This window comes from Bos grunniens, chromosome 8 (genome assembly GCF_055505025.1).
Source record: "Bos grunniens cultivar Pamir isolate PY7600 chromosome 8, Bosgru_T2T1.0, whole genome shotgun sequence".
Lineage (NCBI taxonomy): Eukaryota > Metazoa > Chordata > Mammalia > Artiodactyla > Bovidae > Bos > Bos grunniens.
The window spans coordinates 87,290,458-87,298,675 of NC_141172.1; the positions used below are offsets into that span (position 1 = coordinate 87,290,458).

General features: G+C 39.6%; 1 long non-coding RNA gene across 1 annotated transcript; it reads right to left on the bottom strand.

Moving 5' to 3' along the window:
* Positions 1 to 407: 407 nt before the first annotated feature.
* LOC147367625 (uncharacterized) lies at positions 408 to 6,731 on the bottom strand. The gene is made up of 2 exons (XR_015169260.1): positions 6,457 to 6,731; positions 408 to 1,206 (listed from the first exon to the last, which is right to left on the bottom strand). It is a non-coding gene; the product is annotated as an uncharacterized LOC147367625 (long non-coding RNA).
* Positions 6,732 to 8,218: the final 1,487 nt, after the last annotated feature.

The following is an 8,218-nucleotide window of genomic DNA, read 5'->3' on the forward strand; positions in this document are numbered from 1 at the left end:
TAGATTGCTCGAGAATTTCCAGGGAGACTCCTGAGGCTTGATCCCGCCTTTGCGTATGCCAAGCCTCCTTCCTCATGACCTTTGCCAGGGGCGGAGCTCGCTCCCCGCATCTCCCCCTTTTTTATTTCTTAAAACAGCCAGAGGCAGCTCAGTCGCGAGCTTTTGAATGTTCTGCCGAAGAATCCTGACAATATAAGGAAGAATGATTATGAGAAGCAAAATTAGAACTAAAGATATTAGACAGAATGTTTTTTCCAGAAGTAAAGTTAGAGAAGGTGTGAAATAAGTCATTAGCTGCTCCAGCGGTGGTAAAATCCAGTCGACAGTGTTCCAGGGTCTGTATTTGATTATGAAATTTCCCTAAGTCCAGGCCAATGTCAGAGCTGTTCCAAACACCTGAGATACGATTTTTGATTTTTTCCCATTCATAATCTGTCTCGTTTACCTTTAAAGGTGTCACGCATATCCACCAGTAATCAGCGTGGCAAGACAGAGCCATTTTCACTTTTAAAGCCTGTAACTCAGTCCCAATATGCATTATTGCCTCTTCTAAGGCGTCTACTCTCATCTCCAATTTTCTATCTATAACTTCCTACGTTGCTAGAGTTAAAGAAACATTTTTAGACATAGCATCAACATATTGGGCAGTATGCACTTGTTGAGTCAATGATATTGCTGCCGCAGTAACAGAAGTAATTGCTGCTATCAAAGCTGATATTCCTAAAATAAGTAAGCCCACAAATCGCCGTTGTCGCATTAAATCTTGTAGTTGTTGTAACACAGCAAGACTATAGTTAACATATCAATAAGTGGTTACATCATAAGATAAGGTGGACGTTGTAACACTACAAAGGAGCAAACATTATATTGAGGGTTTAAACAAGATGAGAGCATACATTGTTCACAAGTCACTACATTGGGTCCACCAGTGAAAGTCACATGTACATTAAGTTTTCCAGAATCATTGGTAAAGAGAAAAACATAAGGAGAGGGTAGACAAGCCAAAACAGAATAAGTAGAATTATTTTCTGGTTGGAGTTCGCGCTGCAGCAGCCCCGTCGGTCCCGCCAGGATCTCGATGTTTATCTTGCCTCCCCTTCAGGCGGGCTCCTCTTTTGTGATCGAAGTAATGGGGGAACTGGATGTCTGGGGGTCTGCAACATGGCGAATCAACCTGTCCTGGATCTAAATTGGAGAATCTGCATCCTGTGGAAAAATACAAGCACATCCTCGACCGCTAGTTAATAATGGGTCAGGACCCTTCCATTGTCCGGAGAGGAGGTCCTTCTATTTAACTAATGGTTTTGCATTTAATTGCTCCAGGCATCAATGGCGAAGCATTGCAGTAGTTCCAGCCAGATCAGTATTTAGAATATTTATTACGAAAAGAGCAAATATTTATTACGAAAAGAGCATGTTGCAAGATTTGATGGGGAGAACTATACTTAAACTCCCCTTCTTTTAGTTTTTGAATTTGGATTTTTAATGTTTGATGTGCTCTTTCCACAATGGCCTGTCCCTGGGGATTATAAGAGATGCCTGTATTATGTTTAATTTGAAACTTTATACAAAATTCCTGAAAAGACTTAGACGCAGGAGCATTGTCAGTTTTCAAAGCTTTTGGTAGGCCCAAATATGAAAAACAAGTAAAGAGATGTCGTATTACATCTTTAATTGCTTCCCCTGTATGAGCAGTTGCAATAATAACATGAGAAAAGGTGTCTACAGTTAAAGAACAAAGGACAGTTTTCCAAATGAAGAGACATGAGTTACATCCATTTGCCAGAGTACGTTAGGTTTGAGACCGCGAGGATTAACTCCCATAGGTAGACTATTATAAACAGTGGGGCAATATAAGCAAGAACGCACAATTTCTCGAGCAGTCTCTCTGGGAATTTGGGATTGATATCTTAAAGCAGTAGTGTATTGATGATGAAGTGAGTGAGAGGCTCTGGCCTCCTCAATCACAGAAGCCACTGTATTTCTGGTTAACAAGTCAGCCAAATCATTAAAGGCATTTTAAGGGCCGGGCAATCTGGAATGAGCCCAAATGTGTCCAGTTTAAAATATTTTATTTGTTTTCCAAATTTGTTGCTGTAATTTAGTTAACAAATGAAATATGGTAGTTTTATTTTCAGGCAAAACCGCAGTTTCAATGTGTGGAAACAACCTGACAATATACTGAGAATCAGAATAAAGGTTAAATTCCTCATCTGCAAACATAGCAAAAGCCTCTATGACTGCTGTTATTTCAGCTCTTTGAGATGAAGTTTCCCGTGTTTCTAAAACCTTTTGGTGATTTTTAGTAACTATGGAGGCTTTACTGTTTGCTGCCCCATCAGTAAAAACTATCTGAGCATTTGGAATAGGAGATTGTTTACATCTGACAGGAAAAATAACTGGATGTCTGGATATAAAATTCAGCAAAACATGCGAGGGTAAATGATGCAAAATTTTGACCAAAATAGTTTCCTATAGCAATCTGCCAATTTTTATCAAACATTAGAAGAGCAACAAGTTGTTCCTTATTATATGGAATTACAATTTCTGATGGCTCTTTACCAAATAATTCAATGTTCCGCTTTTTTCCTTTAATATCAAAGTAGCTATCAATCCTGGATAAGAAGCCACTACAGTTTTAGTTTGAGCAGGAAGATGGACCCACTCTAGGGGACCGTTTTACTATAAAACCAATTTTTTGTCTGGTTACCCCAATTACACCTATGGGGGTTTTATGGCAAAGGAATTGTCAAGCAGTTGTCAATTTAATTTTTTAAAATTTTTTAAAATTTACATTTTAACAACATAAATTTAGAGATATGTTAATTTAGGTCTAATGTTTAGTTTAGGTCTCTATAAATTTAAATAATAAATGTATAACCTCCTTATCTCATTTTAGTATACAGATATACCTAAATGTAAAATGTATTTATATATGGCAACAAGTATAGACTTATTGACATAATATACTTGAATTAATCTTATAATTAATATATTAATTCATATATATTACAGCAATACAGCACGCACACAGCCAATACCAACCAACACAAACCAATGTACTGCAATAATACATGTCACACATATATAATTATACAGCATACAGAACATATATCATCACAGCACATCAATCCATACCAATTAATATCAGCCACACACATTATATTACTGCAATATACATTTAATTATACAGTATATATATAATATGCATATATAGTATACATACTAATTTATATACAAATTAATTAAGTATAGATCTATAAATAGAATTAGGTATACCTTTATTATATTTTATTTATACCCATACCTAATTAGGCAAACTGTAGTTAGGCAAATATATTTATATTACGTATTTATAACAATATATAAAGTATTGTTAATTGTACCACCTGTTGATAACTAAGAAATTGAGAAAACCCTTCTCTGAGTATCTCCTATTTGAGACAGCACGTCCCTCCCCCATAGGGTAAAGGGGAGCGTAGGAACTACATACAGCTGGAAAGTTCCACAGGTATCCTCAAACTGCCAATCTAACATTTTTGAACTTTTAACTACTGTGGGGGCTTGAGGGCAAATGAAACAAAATTTGACCCCTGAAATCTATCAGGGCAACTTGACAATCATCACTATTTTGTAAAAGACTTGCAGTTGATCCTTATTGAGTGAAATTATTATATTTGCTACTTCTTTTCTAAAAAGTTCCACACTTCTTTTTTCCTCCTTTTATAATTAATTGTGCCACCAAGCTGGGATAAGATAAAACTATTTTTCTTGGGGTCACTGGTAGATGGAACCAATGGGCCTTTTTGTCACAAGCACCCTGTAGGTGTATGTTTTGTTGGAAGAATAATTTAATCTCATTTTTTGGTAATATTAATCCTAATTAACTGATCATTTAAAGTCTCATACACTTCAACAAGAGCTAACTCTGTCTCATTAGTCAACTTTCTCTTAGAACTGGAATTAGGATTAATTTTTAAGCAATCAAATAAAGGCTTTAAATCTGCAGTAGTCAGTTTTAAATGAGGGCGTATCCAATTAATGTCCCCTAATAATTTTTGGAAATCATTTAAAGTTAGTAAACAATCTCTCCGCAGCTTCAAAGGGGCATTATCAGTTTTTAAAACTTTTGGCAGACCTAAATATGAGAAGCAAGTAAAGAGGTGTTGCACAACATGTTTATAAGCTTCTCCAGTTATCGTTTTGTAACCTAAATCTGGTCTATAGCTTTTTAGATGACAAGCAACCATCTAATATTTGCTTGAATACTTCCAGCAACGGGGAACTCACTACTCTTCAAGGTTTTAAACTCTCCCTCACCTTTTTCTCTACAGCATTCCCACCCCACATACCACTTTCTCTAATCTCAACTCATTTTCAGTAGTATGTGTTGGCCAGGAGCTGGGTCAGTCTTTCCCAGCAATGTTAAGAGACGTCTGTTCCTGTGTCTAATAGCCCTGACATTTTACTTTCTTGAATTAAAAGATCTTTTAAAGGCCTTGGAGCTGTACTTTCCTGCACCCAAAAGGCTAGATCACTAGATCTAAACGCTCTGTGGCTCTTAGCTTGAGAAGTCAAGGTTTTTCTTGTCTGATAGTAAGGTAAAAGCAAAAACTGTGTTATTCTTTGACCTTTATTAATTTGTACAGTTTTGGTAAGTGGCGAGATCAAAACTATAATTTCTCCAATATAATCAGAATCTACCACACCATACACCACCAAAATTTCTTGAAAGGAAAGCGAGCTACACCCTAGCACAAGTCCTACACTGCCCTCAGGCAGGGGGCCAGCCACTCCCATTGGAATCGGAGAAGTCCGGAGTTAAAATTGTTGCTAAATCCCCTTACCGGTCCGCTTTTTTCTTAGCCTGGGTGAGACCCCCCCCCGAGGGGGTTTTCTCCAAAGAGCACTGCATATTGTGCACGCAGTCTGTTTTAAAATCTCCACTGTTCAAAAAACTTTTTATCTTCCTCAGGCTTAGGCAACACTTTGAGAGGCTTTGGGGGCAAAGTGGGGAACTCTTGGGCCCTGGAAGGCGCAAACGGAGGCGGCAGCAATGGCCTTAAATCAGAAAGTGGTGGATAAGTTGTTTTTTTTTTTTTTAAGGTTTGCGCAGGGTGGGTGGGAGCTCGCCAGGGCACCTGGTCACAGCGTCTCTTACAGTCTGTCTCTCTCTTCCTCTCTTCCTGCTTTTCTCTCCCCCTTCCTTTTTCGCTACCCTTCTCTTTCCTTCGTTTCTTTCCCTTTACCCTCTTCTCTTCCCTAATCTTTTTTTTTTCTTTCTCCCTATCTTTTTCTCTGTTATCTCCTTTTTTAACTTCCTTTCTCTATCTTGCTGCGTTCCCTGATTCCTTCCTTCTCCGTTCCTCTCCTTTTCACTCTTTAGCTCTTTCTCTATCTTTAGATCTTTCTCTATTTTCTTTCCTTTTTTCTTTTTCACTTTTTTTTGGTTTTTGTTTTTCTTTTTTTTTTTGCTTGGGTGAGGCCCCCCTGAGGGGGTTTTCTGCAAGGAGCAGGCTCTGTATATTGTGTATTTTTTTTTTTTAAAAGCTCCTTTGTTTAAAAGAAATCTTTTTTATCTTTTTCAGCCTTATGCAATGCTCTGGGAGACTTTGGATGTAAACTGGGGAATTTTTAGGCCCTGGGAGGTGCAAGCGGAGGTGGAGTAGTCGCCTTAAATCAGAAATTGTTGGATAAATTTTTAAAGGTTTGTGTAGAGGGGGAGGGGGCTCGCCAGGGCGCCCGGCCGCAGCGTCCTGTAAGCCCCCTCACTCCTCGGGAGGTAGAGCACAGTCTCCCTCCTTTTCTTCGTCAATGGCAGAAAATATGACCTGCGCAGAAGGTGGAGACCCACTACCATCCACCGCTATAGCCTCTCCCATAGACTATCCCACAGCCTCATGACGAGGGTCCAGAACATTTTTAATCATATTTATAGGATAAGCTTTTAGTTGTTTTTTACCTTCACCCAAGTATCTAAATTAACAGTAGCCTCTTTAACAGTTTCAAGATTACTTGTATAAAGAGTTGCCATTCTTAGTTTCGTGTTACCCATGTCAGAAAATTAAGTATAATAGAAGATAAAGCTTTTAGCTTTTAAAAGATCAGGCTTTTCTTTGGCCTTTTAACTCTAGAAACCGTTTCCTCTCTCTAAGTCTAACTCTTTAACACTTTCAATACTTCCCACTCCTCTCGCCCTGTCTATCCTACAGAGGGGTCCGCGGCACCCTTGAGTGGGGTCCTAGCCGTCCCGAACCCTGGAAGAACAATAGGGCTGGTGACCCAGATTGTCCCGGGGGAGGAACAGTAGGCTGATGGCCCAAACTGTTCCGAGGGAGGAGCAGTAGGGCTGGTCACCCAAACTGCTCCGTGGGGGAACAAGAGGGCTGGTGACCCAGTTGTTCCGAGAACGGGGAGCAACAGGGCTGATGGCTCTGATTGCTTTGGGGAGCTTACCTTCGAAAATCCCTGTCTCCGGCGCCACCTGCCGGGGACCAGCCCCAGCTGATCCAGGGTATTCGAAGGAGAGACCGCGTAGGCGAAGATCAGGAGACAATTGCTTAATTAAATGTTAATTAAGGATATAAAGAGTAATAGAATGAGGATAGCTCAGTAAAATTCAGTGAAGAAAAGAGGCTGAAATAAGGATAGCTCAGTGAGGAAATTCAGTGGAGAAAAGAGGCTGAAATAAGGATAGCTCAGTGAGGAAATTTAGTGCAGAAAAGAGGCTAAATAATTCAGCCAGAAGGTAAGAGAAAGAATGACATGGTGAGACCAAGTTTCGGTGAACAAGGCCCATACTTTATTTTCCAAAGTAGTTTTTATACCTTAAGTTATGCATAGAGGATAATGGGGGAAGGGGTAGAGTCTTGCAGCAAACCAGGCTTTCTTCCTGCAAACTTATCATATGCAAAAGCTTAGGTGATTTGCATTATCTTCTGGCCCGGAGGCCTGTGAACATTTTAAGACCTTTTCTTCAGAAAACTTATTTTTCTCTAAAGGTGATTGGTCAGGAGCCACCCTCCAAAAGCATTAGATAAAGTTGCATTCCTACAGAGCAAAGGTGTGGTGGGCTATAACAAGAAAAAGAATTAACTCAAGGGTCCCAGGTTACAAACATTAAAGCTACTACTTACACCAATTATATTAATCAATACACTGCCAGGGACACAGCAGGTAAGGGATATGGAAACTTAGCAGCAAACATTGGCCCAACAAGTGAAAATCCCTTCACCAATACAATTTCTAATCAATCTTTTAACTACTCAAAAGAATCTGTGTTTAGACAGTTCAGAACATCTCCTGCCTCTCACAGTTGGGAGGCTCTGAACAATCACATGTGGCCAGAAAAACCTATTCAGGCAGGCTAGAGGATTTCCAAAGGAGTTTGTAGGTTAAACACTGTCACACCCAGGAATTATTAACTGGAACTGTAAGCTAACTTTTTTCAGAGAGGTAGTGGGGGACAGCCCCCCATAAAGTCAGAGGTGTAGGTGAAAGCACAAAGCAGAAAGTAGGCAGACTCTGGTTTTGGGGGTAGATTGCTCGAGAATTTCCAGGGAGACTCCTGAGGCTTGATCCCGCCTTTGCGTATGCCAAGCCTCCTTCCTCATGACCTTTGCCAGGGGCGGAGCTCGCTCCCCGCAGTGGCCAAAGTACTGGAGTTTCAGCTTTAGCATCATTCCTTCCAAAGAAATCCCAGGGCTGATCTCCTTCAGAATGGACTGGTTGGATCTCCTTGCAGTCCAAGGGACTCTCAAGAGTCTTCTCCAACACCACAGTTCAAAAGCATCAATTCTTCGGTGCTCAGCCTTCTTCACAGTCCAACTCTCACATCCATACATGACCACAGGAAAAACCATAGCCTTGACTAGACGAAACTTTGTTGGCAAAGTAATGTCTCTGCTTTTGAATATGCTATCTAGGTTGGTCATAACTTTCCTTCCAAGGAGTAAGCGTCTTTTAATTTCATGGCTGCTTTGTAATATAGTTTGAATTCAGGGAGTGTAATACCTCCAACTTAGTTTTTTTTTTTTTTTTAATTTTGTTTTGTTTTTTTAGTTTCTTTTGTAATACCATACAAATTTTAGAACTGTATGTTTGTTCTATTTCTGTGGAAAAGGCCATTGGAATTTTGATAGGGATTGCATAAATCTATAGATAGCTTTACACAGAATGGACATTTTAGTAATGCTAGTTCTTCCAGTCCATGATCACA